The 22,118-nt window shown below is 39.8% G+C and overlaps 1 pseudogene; it reads right to left on the bottom strand.

Moving 5' to 3' along the window:
- Window positions 1-765: 765 nt before the first annotated feature.
- LOC102470204 (nucleosome assembly protein 1-like 1) lies at window positions 766-2,517 on the bottom strand (annotated as a pseudogene).
- Between the last annotated feature and the right edge of the window lie 19,601 nt (window positions 2,518-22,118).

Raw genomic sequence — 22,118 nt, 5'->3', positions numbered from 1 at the left:
TACAGCTAGACTTTAGGAGGTTCCACAGGGGTAGAGGATAGGGGTTGGGATGGGTTCAAAGTGGGGTCAAGGCAGGATAGAGGAACATGAGGAGTCAAGCTGAGAAGGAGCCCACACAAATTCATCAGCTGTTTCAGTGTGACATGAGGGAAAGAACATGTTGGCGAGAGAACCACAGGTCATGTTAGGTCTGACACGACTTGTCTTCCAGAGGACATATATGGAAATATCTTGATCATATTTGGTGATGAGGCTGGCTAGAAACCTCTGAGGGGCAGAATTCCTCAGAAAAAACTGCTGATACTAAGAAGTAATTGCTGCAATTTAGGAGATTAAGACATCTCAGGACAATCGAAGATTAGACAAATATAGAAGTTACATTGTCTTGTATCTGAAAGTAGTTTGAGTACAATTGTGCAGTGGCTTTAAACCTTTGTAGAGATTCACTTGTCACAGATTCTGCCCAATATCCAGTGTAATTTTTGGAATAACAGGACTTATTTTCATATTTTAAATTTTAGGTACTATGTAGGTCACAAATACCAAGTATTTTTAAAAGTGAGGGATTTGGTTTCTTTTTTTTTTTTTTGTATTTAGTATTTTTATTTTAGGCTATGAAAATAAAACAAGCAAGCAAACAAACAACAACAACAAAAAAAAAACTTCAAATAGACTTGTCAAATGATGTTAATTCATCCTTTCCAGAGAAGCAGAAGGTATACCAGTGCAGGTTACCCTCAAGGCCACGTACATCCTGTTTCACTGCTACTTGCATTCGGCTGGGTTTTGATCCTTCGAGTCATAGTCTGGATCATTTTCCTCATCTCCTTCTTCTTCCCCTTCCTCATCTCCTTCTTTACCTTCTTCATCATACTCATCATCATCATCTTCAATTGCTTCTCCAGGTAAGTATAATACTGATCTTGGGATGATACATTCACATAAAAAGTGACCCATTTCAAAATCTGCAGCAAGTACAGCTTCAGCATCATCATCCAGATTTCCACTCTCGGGAACTTCAGGAGGGGCAAAACAATTAGAGGAGTCATTGGAAACTGTTTTAGTCACAGTGCAAACTGTCCCATGTCTCTTGTGTTTCTGCTTCTTCTTAATGGTTTTCAAAGTGATATTCTTCCCTTTTTTCCATTCTATCCGTCACCCTGTACAACCCATAATTTCTGGTCCATCAAAAGAAAAGGGATCAGAATCACCTGGCTCTGACCTCATTCTATATGTCTTTGTCAACACTTCATTTGTAAAATATTCATTGGGTTCAAAGTGAAATTCTAAGACAAAACTCATAGGCTGGCCAGCATCTGAGAACTTCACTTTAATATCGTTCAAGTGCTTCAGAATAGGTTCATCATGTTCTGAACCATATCACTGAGCAAGTCAACATTCTTCAAAACAGTCAACCAAAATTTAGGAATTCCCTTAGGGTCTTCTTTTTCTTCATCCTTTTTCTCATCTTTGTTCTTAGACTTTTCCTTCAGTTCTTCCAAAATTTCATCTTCCTCATCCAGTTTTCATTCACATTCTTCTTCTGTAGGCTCATAAATTGCATTAATGATCTCAAACTGCTTATCAAATAGAGGCTGATAAATAGAGGCTGATAGAGAACAGCATATTTTCTTTCTTTTTCTTTCTTTTTTTTTTTGTAAGGTTTTTGCTACAGGGCACGTGCGCTTGCCAGAGAGACAGAGAGACAGAAAGCAAGAAATCACCCCCCACCAGGGGGGATTGCCATGCCACAATCCCTTCTCCTCCATTCTCCTCTCGGGATCTTGGGCATGCATGCACACACACCCGGCGTGAGTTTTAAGCCACTGGGTCCAGGACTTGAACCTCGGTCAACTACATGGGAGTCCAGCGACAAAGCCATTACACTAACTGTTGGTCCCGAGAACAGCATATTTTCTTTCAACATCATAAACTTCCTCATAAAATTTGGTTTCTATCTGTGCACGTTTGACTTGAAGGTTTTTCAGAGCATTCACTCATTTTTTAAACTACCCTAGGCAAGCTTTCAATGTATCCTGTTGAAGTATCTACTAGACCATCAAGTCTCTCTTGAAGGGCTGCAAGAATCTGAGAATTTCACATCATCTGAACAGTCAGCTGATACACTTTGATTTTTGTTTCTTCACCAGTTTCTTCTTCAACATCATCCAAATCTTTCTTTCTTTCTTTTTTCTTTTTTTTTTTTTTGAGAGATTTTCGCTATAGGGCGCATGCGCTCGCCAGACAGACAGACAGAGACATAGAGACAGAGAGCGAGAAATCACCCCCCAGGGGCGATGGTCACACCGCAATCCCTTCTCCTCCATTCTCCTCTCGGGATCTTGGGCATGCACGCACACGTGCCCGGCGTGAGTTTTAAGCCACCGGGTCCGGGATGTGAACCGCGGTCGACTACGTGGGAGTCCAGTGACATAGCCATTACGCTAACTGCTGGTTCCCAACATCATCCAAATCTTGATCAAGTTCAGACTTTTCTTTGTTGTCAATGTCTGCCATTTTAAGAACTTCAAATATAAAAAGTAAGGCTAGCCTTGGGAATTATGACATGACCACACCCCATTGGTGGAGTGTGCTTTCTTTCTCTTTCTCTCTCTTTCTGTTTGTCCTTGGCAATAAAAAAGTGTTTTCCAACCAGTCTGTTAGCATTCCTGATGCACTTTATAATGACTTTGTTTTCCGCAGTAAGACACAGGAGGCAGAGTCACAGTGGTACACAATGGTATACAGCACCTGTCTGGGGCTATTTCCTTACACTCATGTGTGTACTGTTTGTCTTGCATATGAGCGTGTTTAGACACACCTGGCTCTCCCTTTACTTCAACTCCTTGGAGACCTCACTTTAATTTTATGTTTCCAAGGGCATGTTAATCCTCACATGTTCAAGGCAATTTTAAAGGGTGATAAAAGGAAAGATGGGCGATTTGTGCATCACATGGTCAACACTGAAGAAGCACTTAAGTGTCTGAAATGTGAAAAAGCTTGGCTCAGTTTTATATTGTGTTAGAGGAAAGGCAAAGAGACAAAGATCCTCTTTCCACTCACAATACCTTTCAGCTTCTGTACTTGATGGCCCCCTCCAAAAGCTGCTTCTGAATAGAATCTTTTAGTTTTTGTTGTTGTTGTTGTTCTGTAGGGTGCATGTGCTCACTGGAGAGACAGAGAGACAGAAAGTGAGAAATGATCTCCCAGGGGGGGATAGTCATGTCACAATCCCTTTTCCATTCTCCTCTCAGGATTTTGGGCACACACACACATGACCAGTGTGAGTTTCAAGTCACCAGTTCTGGGACTTGAATTGTGGTCACCCATGTGGGAGTCCAGTATCATTACACCATCTGCTCATCTACCAAATAGAATATTAAGACTTCAAGGAAGTTTCAACCAAGTCATGACTAGATGGAAAACTGATGCCAAATGGGTTGAGTCTGGAATCAAAAACTCTGAGTTCAGAGATCATGTGTTATCTAAGAAACAATAGGAAGACTTTTCCCCTAAACAAAACACAAAGCTGAATTATAATTTCATAAGTAATTTTTGAGTGGCATGAAGTGTGAGGCAGTGGGGTGGGCACCAACTAGCAGAATTTTCTCAGACCTTTTGGACAACCACTAGGTAGCCAATGAAGAGGTGACTCAGAGTTTATTACCAACTGTCCTGACTTTGTTGAAGCTGATGAAGTTCCTCAGATGTGTGAGTTTCAGAGATAAAAATGACATAATCGTTGGCAAACCAGGACGAGTTAGTCAGATTATCAGGTGACCTCAGCTCCAAATCCTATGATGATTTTCCTGTATGAGGGAAAGAAGAAGAGAGAATGAGAGAGAGAAAGGTAGCGTTTCGTTGTGCTGCAATCCTCCTGCTCCAGCCTTCTATATAGCTAGTGTTACAGAAGTGTGCAATTGTATCTGTTATGTTCCGGCTGGTCTAAGAACCAAACCCAGGCCTCCCATGTGTCTTTCAACCCCCAGTGGTGTGTTACCTTTGTAACTGTGGCTGGCTCCAAATTCTATGATTTTTAACTCCAAATATCTGCTGTATCATAGAAACCCGTGCTATTGAAAGTAAATTTTGGGATCTTTCTTTTTTGCTTAACAGAGGTATGTGGTCTTTGAAAAATTGGTTCTGCTGTTTTACTAGCTGAGTGACCTTGAATTAGTCATAATTAATCTCTGAGAGTTATTAGATGAAATGAAAACAACCATGATATAGGTTCATTGTGAGGATTAAGTGAAATAATAGATGATGATGGTGTTTTGCATATTTTAAAGGACTATGCAGATGTGACATGTTATTTATTTGCAGACATTTTCCTACAATAGTAATAGATGAACAGACAAATAACTTTCGTTGTTCCAGGCTCTTATGATAAAATTTCCAATATGTTTTATAACTTAGCATAATTAAAAATACTTGTAGATACAGTGGAGCACAAAGTATTGTTGTACTGCCATCTTTTGGGCATATTTTGAACTACACTTTCATGTAGATAAAGTAAATTGGTTTTCAAAAGCAATGTAGTTATATTTAAAATGTGTCAATGAAAGTGATTATGGCCAATGGTGTAGCGTCTGAGAGTCTCATTAAACAGGGACTAGATCAATCAATCAGAAGTAACTGAGTCAACACTGATTAATACCTATCACTGAGCTAAGCTTATGGATGAGACTGGTCTGGAATGATTCATTGTTAAACCTGGAAGGCACATTAGAAGTCAGTCCTTGCAGATGGCTTCCTGTCTGCTTCCTCTGAGGTCAACTCAGGGATTTAGCAACAGGAAGTACAGCAGATTTCAGCTCTGGGAGGTGCCCAGGAAGAGAGGGTAGGCATTTTTCTGGCACACAAGAAAGAGACAACAGACATTCAGGCTTTTTTATATATGAGAGGATTTCAAAAAGTTTGTGGGAAAATGGAAGTAAAATATGAGTATATTTTGGTGCAAAAAACTTCGAAATCCATGCATAGTTTTTTAGTAATAGGCATTTCCATGAACTTCTGGAAGACCCTTCTTTTGGATCATCTATGTGTCCATATGGCATTGAATGAATAAATGAATAAAACGATTGTGTCAAGGCCTATTCTATTTTGACCATGGGCTTGGATTAGGTTGAAGGTGAAAGTCAGAAAACTTCCTTAGAATCTTCCATCCTGGGGATATGGATGCTGGCCAGTATCCCTCTATCAAATCGTGCACAAATGGAATGGGATGGTAGCTTCCAAAGGCTCGAGTTGGAGGAAGTTACTCTTAAAACACTCTGGCTTCCTGAAACTGTGTAAGCCATGGCTCTTAAGAATAAAAGCAGTTATTTTACTGAAGGATTAAGAGAATGAAAGCAGTGCTGAGTTAGGAGGATATGTATTGGGGAGGAGGAAAAGAGAGGTGAGGATGCAGAAATTAAGAGCTGTGCTTACTTTAGCTAACTCTATTCCCGTGCCACTCAATGGCACACAGCACTTGACAAAGGTTCTTTGCTTGACCTAACACTAGCCAGGTTCCTGAACCTTCTCTTTGGCCTATTTTCCTTATATGACCCAATTTTATATAGCAAAGAATCCTGGGAAATCAGTGTAACAAGAATGTCTTATCCTCAATTTCTGATCAGCTTCCTCGTCCTACACCATCCTTCAGATGATGTTTGATTACCCTGATTTGTCTTCAGCCAGAAGACAGAACTCAAACTGCTGGGTAAGTTTAACTAGAATCCCCTTTACCCCATACGTTTCCTCTTGGTAATTTTCTACCACTGACCTTTCGCCATGCTCCTGTGCTATAAATTCCCACTCACTTATGCTGTATTCAGAACTGAGTCCAATCTCTCTCCCCCATTGCAAAATCCCATTGCAGTGGTCCCTGTACTTATCACTTGTACTGAATAAAGTCTGCCTTACTATTTATGCTTTATTTTTCTTAAGTCTTGGTTTTTTGTCTTTCTTTCTTTCCTCCTTTCTTTCTTTCCTTCTTTCTCTCTCTCTCTTTCTTTCTTTCTTTTCTTTCTTTTTAAAAATAAGGTATGTGTGCTTGCCAGAGAGTGAAAGAGAGAGACATAGAGAGAGGGAAAGCAAGACATCACCCCCTTGGGGAATGGCCATGCCATAATCCCTTCTCCTCTGGTTTCCTCTCGGGATTTTGGGCATGCATGAACACACACCTGGCATGTTTTTCAACTCTCAACCTCTGGGTTTAGTATTCAGACCATATAATGGGTCAGGTGGGACCCACCACTTTAAGTTTCATATCATCTGCTGGCCCCTGCCTTACCATGCTTTAACAAGTATCATTGAATAATGTTTTCTTCTACAAACTTTACTCTCTTTTATAGTAAAGTTTATTTCTTGAGGGGTGGGGAGAGAGGGAGGGAGAGGGAGAGAGAGACACCCCCAATAGGGCCTTCATGCTGTCATCCTTTCTAATCATCCAGCCTGGATCATTGGCACATGTGCACAGTGGGTGCAGTCTGGGATGTCCTGGGACACGAACCAAAGACCTTTCCTTTGTGGAGCCAGTTAGATTTTCTTTCTCTCTCTCTCTTTCTTTCTTTCTTTTCTTTCTTTTTAAAAATAAGGTATGTGTGCTTGCCAGAGAGTGAAAGAGAGAGACATAGAGAGAGGGAAAGCAAGACATCACCCCCTTGGGGAATGGCCATGCCATAATCCCTTCTCCTCTGGTTTCCTCTCGGGATTTTGGGCATGCATGAACACACACCTGGCATGTTTTTCAACTCTCAACCTCTGGGTTTAGTATTCAGACCATATAATTGGTCATGTGGGACCCACCACTTTAAGTTTCATATCATCTGCTGGCCCCTGCCTTACCATGCTTTAACAAGTATCATTGAATAATGTTTTCTTCTACAAACTTTACTCTCTTTTATAGTAAAGTTTATTTCTTGAGGGGTGGGGAGAGAGGGAGGGAGAGGGAGAGAGAGACACCCCCAATAGGGCCTTCATGCTGTCATCCTTTCTAATCATCCAGCCTGGATCATTGGCACATGTGCACAGTGGGTGCAGTCTGGGATGTCCTGGGACACGAACCAAAGACCTTTCCTTTGTGGAGCCAGTTAGATTACTCCTGAGTGACTGTCTGGCTCCCTAACAAAACTCAGAGGATGTAGCTCTGTTTTCCCCTAACCCTTCCATTGTCTCAATCTGTGCACAGTTCACTGTTTACTGCCACCTTCCTTCACAACATACCAGCTTGGCCCTCAGGATAGAGGTTCTCAGATCCAGCACCTTCCTGTCCTTAAGCTCTACTCTCTCAGACTTTGGCTGTAGGTCTGTGCAGTGTTCCCCTGCTCAGGGCTCTGAATGTTCTATACATAAAAGGGTGAATTGTCATCTTGACACAGAGGGTCCAATAGTAACCCTTCAAGCCTAGTTAGATTTGGGAGTATTAAGAGCAAATATTCTTTCAAAGTATGTTAAAGCAAATAGCTTGTTACCAGTTAAACTTGTTTCCAAGATACAGCTATGTGAGGGGATGTGTGTTCCTCCCAGTAGACCATACTGTTAGTCTAAAGACACTTATTACCTGGCTTGGTTTATATGACAGAACTTTCCTCCTACCCGGGAAAGCCTTTGACAGCCTGCCGAATTCCTTTGAAACTTCAGGAGCTAGGGCTACGGATCATCCTGCCAACGTATACGAGTACCTGTAAACCCTGTCTCATTCCCAAGAGTAAAATCTCCTGAGATGCAGTAGTCACTACATCACTATGTAGTCTCCGTCCTGCGGGCACTGCAGTATGTTGTGCTTGGTTTGACACGGTGGGTCCAGAGTAGACAGTGGCTCCCGAACGTCTTCATCAGGAAGATTATTGATCAAATCCACGAACATTTTAACTGTCAGCCCAAAAGATATTATTATTAGCAAAATAATGATAATAATATTAATTATTAGCAAAGACATGAAGTCATTGAGATGACTTACACTGCTGTGGAAAGTGTAAAAAGTACACCTCTGTGGAAACTGGCGATTTCCAACAAAGTAAATATACACCTATTCTATGACCCAGCAATTCTACTTTTAAATATATATATTCAAGAGAGTACATATGTCCATAAAAAGACTTATACATCAACGTTCACAGCAACCTTATTCATAAAGGCAAAAAACTGGAAACAACTCATTTTGTTTCCATCAACTGGAAAATGGATAAACAAATTGTGGTATATTTATGTAATGGAATTCTCTTCAGCAATGACAAAAGAACAGACTACGGATGTATTAACAACACGGGTGACTCTCAAAAACATTAAACAAGCAAAAGAAGCAGACACAAAAGAGTTCACACTGTGATTCCATTTACATGAGGCTAAAGAATAGGCAAAATTCATCTATGGGCACAGAAATCACTATATTTGAATTGGTTATCTTCTGATGGGGAATATTGACTTCAAAGGGAGACAAGAGGAACTTTGTAGGGTGATATCAAATGTTTTTATATCTCCATCTGATTACATATCGATATATACAAATATGCAAAATGATTAAGTGGCACACGTAAGATTGTACACTTTTACTTTACTGAACCATGTAAATTATGGTTCAGTAAGGTACTAGTAAAATTTCCTTTTCTCTCCTTTAACTATTCTATCAAATAGAATTCCATTTTGGTTTATTAGTTCCTGTTTTTATGTTATGTTGGTGGGGTTAGGCCAGCCTAGAGTATCTTAGTTTTAGAAAGCAGGCAGAAGGTAGGAAATTTCTAAAGGCAACCGCCTCCACTTTGTAACTTTACTCAGGAGTCAAGTGGTGGCAACTGCTTGAAATGTCACAAAAGAACATCTCCACCTACTCGTTGCCTGTACCCGGATGGATGTGGCTGGAGAAAAAACACAGCTGTGCTAATTCAGTCTCACATTACATTTTATCCGCACAAATCTCAAGTGGGTCCTTGAAAATCTTTGCAATCCTATTATGTTTCATGAGTAAATTTGCTTTTCTACTTCCTAAACATATTTCATACCTTACCCTTCTCTCTCTCTCCAGATCAACAACATCCTATCACTCAGACCTTGTTTCTTATTCCATTGAGAAAATATTAAGAATCAGGGAAGAATTACCTCATCTTCCTACCATCAGGTTGATCAGATTAACTGTTTGTATTCACACAAACCTGCCTTCACTCCTGTTTCAATGCATTGGCTATTATCAACACAGACTATAGGTGAAGTTTTTGAAAATGATAATGCCCAACTCTCATCCCCAAATATTCTTTTTCTTTCCTTTTTTCTTTCTGTTTCTCTCTTCCTTCCTTCCTTCTTCCCCCTCCCCTCCTTTGAGAGGTTTTTGCCTTAGGGCATGTGCGCTCACCAGAGACAGTAGAGAGACAGAGACAGTAAGAGGGAAAGTGAGAAATCACTCTTCAGGGGGGATGTTCACACTGCAATCCCTTCTCCTCCATTGTCCTCTTGGGATCTTGGGCATGCATGCACACATGCCTGGCGTGATTTTCAAGCCACTGAGTCCAGGACTTGAACCGTGGTCTGCTTTGTGGAAGTCCAGCAATGCAAGTGCTGTGCAGTCTGCTGGCCTCATCTTTCTTTCTTTTTAATTCTCAAGACATTCCAACATACAAATAACATTTAGAGCCAGTAATGTAGAATGTTCAAGGTCCTATACAAGGGCAACTCCTCCACTTAGAGTGGATTCTACTACCTCTTACCTTCTCAAAAAATAATTTCTTCAATTATCTACTCTTTTTCCTACAAGATCAATTTTTCTCTCTCCTAGCTGAGTCTCATCAGCATGCACATATCTTGTCTTAGTAACAATCTGTTTTTTAACTCCATCTTTCCCTGCAATTGCAAAACTCCTTCAAATAATTGTCTATTTGAAGTTGTCTGGCTGTCTCAATTCCATAACTCCCAGCTTTCTCATTAACCTATGTTTATCTTTGTCATTCAGTACTGAAATATGGATGTCTACCTGTTGGTGAATGCCGCGCAACTGACGACTCCGGAGACGGTCTTCTCTTCAGCACTTTATTTGCCCAGGCTCTGTACAGTCTTCTTCCTCCTTTCCCTTTCCCCGGGGCCTTATAAAGGGTCCCTAGCCAATCAGATCATTGTCCACGTGCACGGAAGCCAGTCCTCGAAAGAGGATTGGTTGCATGTGGTGTTCCCGTGCTCTCCACGCTCCCCACTGCCCTACTTCCTTAAAGTTGTTTACTGCTTTGAGCGCTCAGCGGGCTTCCGTTGAGCGCCATTTTGAAATAGGCGCTGAGGGCGATGGGTAGGGCTGCTCCACAGGTGAACCCAAAGTTTTAACTTCTTGCACTTTTCAGCAACATTTAACACAGGCGATTTTTCTTGAGCAGCTTTTCACTAGGCCAGGACACCACTATGATCTGACCTCTTCCTTACTAGTGCTTCTTCTCAGACTTCTTTGTCAGCTTCTCTTTTTCCTACATGATTCCATCTGGCTCAGTCCCTGTCAGTAATCTGACAGTCCCTGTCAGCCACATTATTTCTCAGGGTAATCTCATTTAATTCCATGGATGGATGACTCACACATACATGTCTTGAACGCTCATCTCTTTCCTGAAAGGCAGTTTATAGTCCGTTGACTCTCCAAGATCTCAGTTTGAGTTTCAAATAAACACACAAATTCTATTTCTCAACCACCACCTGACTTGCTATTGCAACCTGTAAGTCTTCCCTATCTCAGTAAATGGCATCTGATTTCGAGGCCAACGTTTCGCAGCATCTTCTATTCCTTTTTACCTCACCTATAACCAGGTTATGAGCAAACTTACTTTCCGAGTCTCAACACTTCTCCTCGTCTCCCATTTTCACCTGTTGATTCATGCCACCATTGATCTCTTACCTTGGCTATTTTTGTTTTTATTTTGACAGAGGGCGCATGCACTCATCAGAGAGAGACAGAGAGAGGAAGAGAGGGAGCAAATGAGAAAGCCTTCCCATGGGGGATAGTTATACTGCAATCCCTTCTCCTCCATCTCTTGCTCCTGTTGGGATTTGGGACGTGCATGCCCACATTCCTGGTGTGTTTTACAAGCCTGTGAATTCACAGCTGAAACCATGTTGGCCAGGGGGATACAGCAACCTTACTCAACATGTCCCTGGCTGGTATACCTTGATGCATGTGCTTGCCAGAGAGAGCTAGAGAGAAGGAAAGTGATAAATCACCTCCCAAGGGTGATGGCCACACTGCAGTCCCTTCTTCTCCATTCTCCTCTTGGGATTTTGGACATGCGTGTACACGTGCCTAGAATGATTCTCAACAGGACTCAAACCACAATTGACCATGGGAATCCAGCACCTTAACTACCACTCCACTTGTTGACTCCCCTTGACTATTTTTTTAAGCTTCCTTCTTTTCTTCTTTCTTTCTTTTGCCTTTTGCTCTCTTTCTTCTTTTTGTCTTTCTTTCCTTTTTTCTTTCTTTTACTCTTCCCTTCCTCCTTTTCTTCTTTCCTTCTATTTGCCAGAGGGCACATGTACTTGCCAGAGACACACAGAGAGATAGAGAGAGAGAGGGAGAAGAAGAAAGCACCCCTGCCCTCTCCACATTCGGGGCATGGTCACATTGCAATCCTCTGCCCTCCATTTCTCCATCTTATTGGGATTCTGAACATGCATTCACACATGGTATGTTTTTCAAGCTGCTAGACTGGGATTCTAAACTGTGCAGTCAGCCATATGGGATCTGACTCCCTTAAAAAGGGGAGGCCATGGCAGGACCAGCAATTGACGTAATGGCTGTGTCGCTGGACTCCCAGGTAGTCGACTGAGGTTTGAGTCTTAGACCCAGTGGCTTAAACTTACACCAGGCACATGTGCGTGCGTGCCCAAGATCCTGAGAGGAAAATGGAGGAGAAGGGATTCCAGCGTGGCTATCCCCCGTGGGGGGTGATTTCTTGCTTTCTGTCTCTCTGTCTCTCTCTGTCTTTCTGGTGAGCGCACATGCCCTATAGCAAAAACCTCTCAAAAAAAAAAAAAAAAAGAAAAAGAAAAAAAATGGTTGACCATGGGATCTTCCTGATACTTACTTATTTCTTTCATATGAGAGACAACAATCAGTCTTAATAGACTTCCCAGTCAGCTATTGATAGAATCATGACCGTGTGCACCTGGGATATACAGGTTGATCAGGGACCTGAACATGTCTTCTTCCACATACATCCAGTATCACTTGAGTTACCACTATACCACCAAGCCTGTTCTTATCTTGGCTGTTTTAATGCTCTCCTAGCTCTACTTCCACTCATGCCAATGGATCTTTAAAACATCAATCGAATCATATCAGTCCTAAGCTCAACCCTCTCCCTTCTCATCAAGGCTTCCTATAGTACCTGGGATCAAATCCACATCCTTTACCATGACCTACAAAGTCTCATATGTCCTGTCATTCCTAGCTTTCTCCCGCTCATTCACTCTGATTCAGTCACATGGATTTATATGTCTATGCCCCAAAGGTCAAGTTCGTTTCTGCCTCAGAGTCATTCCTCCTGCTCGTCCCTCTGCCTGGAAAGTTCTTCTTAAAAATCTTTACATGTCTGGTTTCTTCACACTGTCCTGGACTCTACCTTAATGTCTTTTCCTCAAGAAAGCTTTCCCTAATAGCCTACTGGAGGATAAAGCAAAGAGGATTTATTTATACTGCTCACTGCTCTGCTCCCCAAGACCTGGCACCAAGGAGACTCTCAGTGGATATTTGCTGATGGAATAAATGTTAGTATTGCCTTTAGCATGAGAGCATAAGAATCAACTGTAGGATATAACACACAGGGTGATTGTGCATCTGTAGGAAGCAGGGGGAGTCATCTGAAGAGAGTTTTTTTTTTTTTTGGTTGAGTTTTTTTTTTTTTCTTTTTCCTTAGGACATGCTTGCCTGGCGCTTGTCAGGGGGAAAGAGAAAGAGAGAGAGAGAGAAAATTAACCCCCAAGTTAGATGGCCATGCCTCAATCCCTTTTCTCCCATTCTCCTCCCAGGATGTTGGACATGCATGCACACACACCCAGCATGAATTTCAAGCCACCGGGTCCAGGGACTCAAACTGCAGTCAGCCATGTGAGAGTCCAGCGATGTAACTGCTGGGCTCCTGATGCGAGTTTAGTAAAAAGACTTTAAAAGTTTGGATGGGCTATAAGGAAACGACAAGAGGGCCTGGAGTTAAGCATTGCTAGGGAGCAGAACCTAGAGAGCTGTGTGGAGAGGACCATCTGCCAGTAGCCAGGACATTCTGTCAATGACCCCCTAGGGCCCTGGAAAGAGAGTCAGGATGACACATACCATGACTTCTTTCTCTTTTCCTCCCCTTTCACTTCAGCTAGTGCTCCCCTTTGGATGCCAAAGTCTAGGGTAACCCACTGATAGAATTCGCATGGTTCACCCTCTTGGGGTCAGAGCAGATTGGAAAAGAATAGAGATAGACCTAGAGGGGCAAAAGGAGAATGTCCAACATTCATGCCTGGGATTGAATAGTAGCCCCTCCCTCCCTACAATGGGCAGGTAGACTCATTATTTACAGGTTTGCTTATGTTGCTTATTGTCAACAGCACACTGTTCTCAGGGTTTGTCTGCCCCTTGCATGGTGAACTGCTTGGAAGGAGGCATTTCTCAGTAAGGAATGGTATGCACAATGTATGTGGTAAAGTTTCAAGGTATCCTTTAGAATGGTAATAATCTCTCCAACTGCTTGAGGAATATCTTCTATCTGCAGTCTGTTAAATTTGTATAGAATACTATAATTAAAAACACTTTCATAATAATTCTGGAGATCAGCAGAATAAATATCCCTACAAGGCTGATAAAGAAATTATGGACAGAAGTCAGTGACTTTGTGCTACACAATGGGTAGAGCTGGGGCTGAAACCAAACTTTTGACTTACAGGCCAGTGTTTTCCACTATGTCATACTGCTTCCCCTGCGGGGTCATTTCTGTGGATTGTGATAATTTGTCTTTGATATCCTATTTTATAAAATTACTTAAGGAATGGTTGCATAATAATTACGACATTACCTCATAATAAATCACAGTATAGAAATGCAAGGTCATGAGACCAGCAGTTAGCGTAATGGTTATGTCACTGGACTCCCATGTAGTCGACCACAGTTCGCGTCCAGGACCTGGTGGCTTAAAACTCACGATGGGCGCGTGTGTGTGCGTGCCCAGGATCCCGAGAGGAGAATGGAGGAGAAGGGATTGCGGCATGGCCGTCCCCCCTGGGGGGTGATTTCTTGCTTTCTATCTCTTTCTCTCTCTGTCTGTCTGGCGAGCACACGTGCCTTATAGGGAAAACCTCTCCAAAAAAAAAAAAAAGAAATGCAAGGTCACATTAAAGAGGCGGAATTGCTCCCATACCAGCCAGAATGAATCACATTTCAACTGAAGGTATTCCCATGTGTGAAGAAGGATGTATAGTCAGGATTGTGAAGTTGGTCCTCCTTCCACGCTAGAGAAAAGGGAAGTCACGCACCAACTGCTATGGTTTTTATCCTTCCCCCAGTTCATGTGTTGACAACTGGTTGTGAAGGTATTAAGAGGAAACTTAATACTTTCTTGGTGTTGAAAGTTGGAGCTTTTGGGAGTGATCAAGAGACTAGAGGGGGTCCCTGTGATTGACTCCTGGTGGGTTTATGGAGCACACAGCTCTCACACCCTCTACCCTCTCATGATACAGCCAGACTACCCCCCTCCTTCTCAGAAGTAGCCCCCTCGGATCCTAGACCTCCAAACCATGAGTTGAATTAACTTCTCTATGAATAAATCACCCAGTTTGGCATGTTTTCTGTTATTAACAAACAACAGAATGGACTAAAACACCGACTGTGAGCAGAGATCAGCCAAGCCCATCGTGGGCAAAGGAGGCTTTGGCTTTAACCTAGTCCTAGAGGCAGATACATTCCTTTTTCTGGGAATAGATCGATCAAGCTATTTTAGCCTGATGTTTTCAGTTCTTCAAGCCACAACTAAGATTTCTTGCTCTGACTCTATGCTTACAACACAATTATCTGACTTTAACTGTTTCCCATGTAGTTTGGTTTGGGGAGAAAACAACCTGACCCAAAAATATAAGTACCTATTATCACTGACAATCCAATTTTTCATTACAAATTAATCATATTGCATTCTAGTCTGTGCATCAACTTTGTGGGCTTAAAGTATTCTTTGTTGATGTGATTCTCCTGAGACTTCTGACAAATCGGGTTTTGAAGTTGTAAGAGTGAGAGCTAGCCTCTCCCTCCAAATTAAAGACAATTTAGCAGAGAAATCAATGACACTTCAGAAGATTTTCTAAAGTTGTAAGTATTGAGTATAATAAACATACAACAAAATTTACTTTTTGTAGGAGAATATTCCTAAATTTTGCAAACCATACACCATCATGAGATTACCACAATCAAGTTATAGAACATTTCTATCGGTCCCCCAATTTTTTCATGTCTCTTTATAAATCAATCATGCCCCCCTCCTTCTAGCCCTTGGCAACTACTGATAACTTTCTTTTGTCCCTATAGTTTTTCCTTCCCCAGAATGTCATGTAAATGAGTCCTTCAGTAGTCATTTGCATCTGGTTTTCTTCCCTTAGAGTAAAGTATTTGAGATTCATTTGTGTTGCACATATCAGTCATTTTTTGTCTTTATTACTGTAAGTATTCCATTGTATGGATGTATCACAGTTTATTTATTCACCAGTTAATGGACATCTGAGTTTTTTCCAGTTTGGGACAATTATAAAAAAACTGTGATAAGCAATAAGCATTCACATAGAGGCTTTTGAGTGGATATATATTTTCACTTGGGCAAATGTCTAGGACCGGGATTAAAGGAATACATGTATGGTTTAACTGCAATACCATTCTCCAAAGTGGCTATACCATTTTGCAGCCCCACCAGGAATGTATAGAGTTCTGAAGACTCCTTCCAAATCCTTGGGAGCACTTTGTATGGTGAGAGTTGCTTCTCCCCATTCTAGTAGGTTGTGGTGTTATATCACTGTGCTTTTATCTTGGATTTCCTTAAAGATTAATGATGTTGAACTTTTTTTTGTATGCTTATTAGGCATGTGTTTCTCTTTGCTAAAATATTTCTTCAATACACTACGTGTAATTTTTATTCTTTTTTGGGGGGAGGGGGATTGCAGAGTTCTCTATTCTGGACACCGACCTTTCCTTAGATATGTACTTTATAAGCATTTTCACCCAGTCTGTAGCTAACTTTTCATTTTTCTTTAACAGTTTTCAAAGAGTAAAAGTATTTATTTTTGATGAGTTCCATTGTATTGATATTTCTTTCATGATTTGTGCTTCTTGTGTCTAAGAAGTCTTTATCTCACATAGCAGATATATTTTCTTCTGTATTTTTCTAAGGGTTTTTATAGTTTTCAATTTTACATTTGGGTCTTAAATTTCAAGTTAATTTCTTTCTTTCTTTTTAATGCCAGAGGAACACAGGGAAAGAAAGAAAAATAAAGAGAGAAATAGAAAGAAACAAAGAGAAAGAGAGAGAGAAAGAAGAAAGAAAAAAAAAAAGGAAGGGAAGGAGGGAGAAGACAATCCTTAATGGGGTGTGGCTATGTTGCAATCCCCTCTCCATTTCTCCGTCCTGTCAGGACTTTGGGTATACATGCCACTGGTCCAATGTATTTTTAAAGCTGCTGGATCAGGACTTGATCCATCAGAGGCTGTGTGGGATCCAGCTTCCTTTAACCACTAGGCTATGGTGCCAGCCCTCAAGTTAATTTTGAGTCAAGATATGGTTAGATTTCATTTTTGTGTGTGTGTGTATAGATGACCAATTATTCTAGCACCAGTTTGAAAAGAGTATATCTTCCACTGAATTGCCTTGGAAATTTTGTTGAAAATTATTCATTCTGCATGTATGTGCATGTATTACTGGATTCTCTAGTCTGTCCCATTAATCTATCTTTTTGCCAATAATACCTTATCTTTATTATTGTGGAAGCTGGGTGTTAAATCTTAAGTTAGGTAATGTGGTTCTCTAAATGTGTTCCTTTTTCTTTTTATGATAGTGAGTGCGTGCACTTGTGAGAGAGAGAGAGAGAGAGAGAGAGAGAGAGAGAGAAAGAAACAGAGAGAAAGGAAGAGAAAGAGAGAGATGCACCCTTGACAGAGTCAGTCACACTATGATGCCCTTTTCTCAGTCCTCTAGTTCTTCAGAATCCTGGGTATCTGTTCGCATACCTGGCATATTTTCAAGCTGACTCTAGGGACCCTAACCCACCGTTAGGCAACCCATGTGGCTTCCAGGCTTGTAGGACAGTTAAGGTTCTGCTGCTCCACAGCAAGCAGGCATTATTTTTCTTTTCAAAATTGTTTTGTTGATTCTAGTTCCTTTGTTTTTTGATATGTTTTTTATTTTACTTATTTTCCTTTCATAGTTTATTTATTTATTATACATTAAATCACTGTATATCATTATAGCTTGTAAAATGAATTTTCCCAGCATGAATACACTGTATATTAGTCAAGTTAAAGGTTATCTTACATGTTATCAGCAGATGAGTTTCCATTTTGTGTCCCTTTAATGTTTTGCTTCTTTCTCTATATAAATTTAGAATCAGATTGTTCATTTCCACAAAGAAATCTTGTTAGGATTTTGATTGAAATTACGGTTCATATATAAATCAGTTTGGGAAGAACCGAACTCTTAATAATATTAAATCTTCCTATAAGCATGGCATGTTACTCCATTTATTTAGACTCTCTTGGTTACTTTTTTCCTCTGGTTTCTCCATACAGGGAATTACATTGATTCCTTTTATTATTATTATTATTGTTTTCTATTCATGACATACCATGTGTGAGAGAAAGAGAGAGAGTACCCTCTCCAGGGCTGAGACACACTGTGATCTCCTTCCTCCAGTCCACCAAGTTGCCGGGATCCTTGGCATGTGTGCACATACCTGGCATATTTTCAAGTCGGCTGGGCTGGGGACTTGAACTATAGTAGGCATGTGGCTTCCAGCTCCATAGCCAATATGCTACAACTGTGGCACAGAGAGTAGGCTTTTTTTTTTTTTTTCTTTCTTTCTATTCATGGCAGAGTGTGCACTCATGCCTATGTGTACATGCACTTAAAAATGTGTGAGAGCGAATTCTTGAAAGCTGAACCAATCATGCACTCCTGGGAATACACACCTTGAGTGAAATTATTGGATCAAAGGGCACACATATGTTCTATGATAGTTGATAATATTAAATAGTCTTCCTAAGTGGTTTGTGACGACTGTATGGCTATAAAGTATTGAAGCTATTCTCCTATATTATCTCTGGAAGATTTTTTGTTTTACCTTTCGCCTTTACATCAGTAACCAACTGGAATTTGTGTTTTTCACTTTCGTTTGTTTTCTTTATGAGAGAGAAAAAGAACTAGAAAGAGGGAAATACAGAGACAAGCATTTCTGACAGGGTCTTGTACCACAGTCCTCCTACCCAAGCCTCCAAATCAGCTAGGATTACAGGTGAATGTCAACAGGCCCAATGTGTTCAGGTCATCCCAGGAACTGAAACAGTGCCTCTCATTACATTTTCCAGCCTCCCAAGCTACACGAGTTTGCTACCTGTGTGTGTCACTGTGGCTGAGTCAATATACTTTTTCTTTTCTTCCCTTTTTTTTAAACACAAGGTGTTACCATGTTGTAATCCTCTGCCTCAGCTTCCATGAGTCACTAGGATTGCAGGTACATGCCATGATGCAAGCCTTTAGGTTGGACCAAGAATTGGACCTGGGCCTCCCATGTGTTCTCAGCCCATGGAGTGCAGCATTTGAACAGTATATGAATCATGGTGGCTGGGCCTGAAATTAATTTGTGTGTGTGTTATGAGACAGAGATCAAGTTTAATTTTTTTTCCATGAGAAAATCAATTGACCCTTTGATTTAAAAACACAATTTAAAAAGCGTTTCTTTCCTTTCTGTTCTGCAACATGGTATCATGCAATGTTTGGTTCGTTTAGTTTTTCTCACAAAAGAGCTTTGATTCTGAGGAAGTATTTAAATAGTTATTTGGTTGAAACTCTTGTGATGTTGGTATTGTTATCCCTGTTTTATTCTGAGTAAATAGATGCTTAGGGAAGTTAATTAATTTGGTGAACAGGTTCTTCTGTACAAAGATCGACCTTATATTTTATAAGTTTGTTTATTTATTTGTTTATTTTCACAGGTAGCAGGATGCAAATAGATGGTCCAGAGCTGCTAAGGAACTTCTGTCATCTGCATGTGAAGTCCATTTCTGAATTCAACTTCTTGGAATATCTTTTGGCCAGAATTTAATTCTTTAACGTCTTTCTGGCTATGCGTGTATCATTTTCTTAGAAAATAAATGATTTATTGCATATCCATGTTTATTGCAGCACTTTTACAACAGTCAAGACATGGAATCAACCTAAGTGCCCCCAAATTGATGAAAAGATAAAAAAACGTGGCACATATACGCAATGGAACACTACTGAGTCATAAAGAAAACAAAGTTCTGCTGTTTGACAGAAAGTGGATGAATCTAGAAGATAGAATGCTAAGCGAAATTATCCAGTCTCTGAAAGACAAATACTGTATGTCCCTACTTCACATGTACTGAACATCTGTGCTCTCTGGTGGAAACCGAAGTACTCCACGGCCTCGAAGTAGAGTAATAGTAGCTCTGGGTAAATGGGGTGGTGAAGGGGAGTGGTTCAGGAGAATATGAACAACAGATACAAGAATGCACGCAAACAAGTGAAATAGGTATTCACTGCCAAATAAACAGGTCTCTGACAATTCAACATATACTTCAAAGAAAGAAAAACAAGTAGAACTATTAGTGAATGTGTACATTATGTAATGATCAGTGTTGAAGACAATTTGATTTGACTATTTGATTATTACACACTATATACATGTTTGATAAACCATACTACACCCTACAGAGATGTACAATGATGATTATTATTACATTCTTGTAAACCAGGAATAATAACTTTAAAATGAAAAATAAAATAAAAAAAAGAAACTGATTTAACTCTATTTCTTTCTTTTTCTTGTTATAGTAATCAGAAAACCTGAGCTAAATTTGGAGATATTGCTATTGTCAATGAAATTTCCAAAATATGTTTTAATCCTTCTTCTCTAGACTTCATTTTTTTTTTTTTGAGAGGTTTTTGCCATAGGGTGCGTGTACTCACCAGACAGAGAAAGAGAGACCGGGAGACAGAAAGAAATCACCCCCCCAGGGGGGATGGCCATGCCACAATCCCTTCTCCTCCATTCTCCTCTCGGGATCTTGGGCACGCACGCATACGCACCCGGCATGAGTTTTAAGCCACCAGGTCCAGGATGCGAACCGCGGTTGACTACATGGGAATCCAGTGACATAGCCATTATGCTAACAGCTGGTCCCTCCTCTAGACTTTATTTAACAGTTTCTTTCTTTCATTTTTTCTTCCTCTCCTTCTCTCCTTTTTTTTCCCTTTCTATTCTCTCTCATTTCCCCCCACACCTCTTTGTAGTTCTCTCTGTTATGTCTTCAAATGATGTGGTGCCCTACTATTTCTTTTTCACATTCTCAGTCCCCAATGCCCACAGTTTGCCAAGTAATAAGTCAACCTGGGGTGGGATGGGTGGAGGGGTATGAGAATAAGTGGTGAGTCAGACTGTCTCTTACTTTTTCATTTTTAAAACTTTTATTGTTGGTTTTTATTACACAAGTAATACATGTTCATTGTAGAAAAATTAGAAAACACAGAAAAGCAAAAAGAAAAAATAATCACCCAGAATCCCACTACCCATAGGTAACTACTATTAACATTTTAGTGTATGTCCGTCTAGCTTTCTTATGCATATATACATACATAGATATATTTATATATAATTTTCTTTTTTACAAATATTGTGTCATACTATACATACTGTTTTATAACATGTGTTTTTCATTTAATATATATTGTGAACATCATTGTTTATTCCCTGAAAAAATTATACAGACACTACATGCTCATTGTGGAAAAATTAGAAGTTAAAGATATGCAAAAAGAAAACATAACTTCTCCAAATCTCACCACCCAGAGATAAATGCTGTTAAAGCTTCCACAAGTATCCTTTCAGACTCTTTAATGTGCAGATGTATACATATATATTTTTTAAAGGGGATTACATCATAGGTATTCTTCTGTAATTTCATATTCTTTCATTTAACAATACCGTTTGTACATTAATAAATGTACATATGGTCCTTATTCTCAGTCAGTACACAGTATTCCACTGAAAGAGTACACCACCTTTAATCAACTCTATAATGTCAGCTTATTTACATTTTTTCACTCCTACAAATAATGCTCCTATAAACATCTTTTTTTGGCATCATTGTTTGAACAACAAATAAATGCATCTTAGCTCACTTTTTCCCTGAATTTTCTAAAGGGTAATTTCCCTAAAGTGGAATTATTGGGGATGTAAGAAAAACACATTGCTAAAATATTTTCTAGAAAGTTTAATTAATTTATACGCTAAAAGAAGGTTCATTTCCTTTCTTCCTTATTGTCCCTGGGAACTTTTAATTCTTTATACTTCTTGCCCTTTTGGTATGTAAAAAAATAGTATATCATATTAATTTGGGTTTTTATTACTAGCATATTCAAATGCTATCATATGTATTACTTTAGTTTATTGTGCATTGCCAGTTTGTATTTTTGGTTCAATTTTTTACTGAAAATTCTGATTCTTTTTTAGCCATAAAATGTCATTTACTCATTAATTATTCATTATTTTAGTAAACATGTTTTCAGTATTTGTTTGCATCTAGCACTATATAGGTGTAGGGGATACAGCAATAAGGAAAGCAGAACTGGCTGCCTTCTTATACTTTCAGTTTAATGATGATAAACAGACAATTAAACAAGCAATAATGAAAGAAGTACAATAAGAAAAGAATGAAATAGAACACTTGGCTGGGAAGTGGGCTGCAGATTATGGAAATGTCCCAAATGCAGTCGTGTTTAAGCTCTTGATATGTATTAAAAATCTATACGCTTTGTTGCATATATTACAGATATTGTTCTCTCTTAATTTCTGTTACATTTTTTACTTTATAGGAGTTTTTCAGTTTTAATTGTTCATATTTGCTCATCTTTTCATTA

The sequence above is a fragment of the Tupaia chinensis genome, unplaced genomic scaffold, assembly GCF_000334495.1.
Source record: "Tupaia chinensis unplaced genomic scaffold, TupChi_1.0 Scaffold000516_1, whole genome shotgun sequence".
Lineage (NCBI taxonomy): Eukaryota > Metazoa > Chordata > Mammalia > Scandentia > Tupaiidae > Tupaia > Tupaia belangeri.
This window is presented reverse-complemented; position numbering and strand designations above follow the sequence as displayed.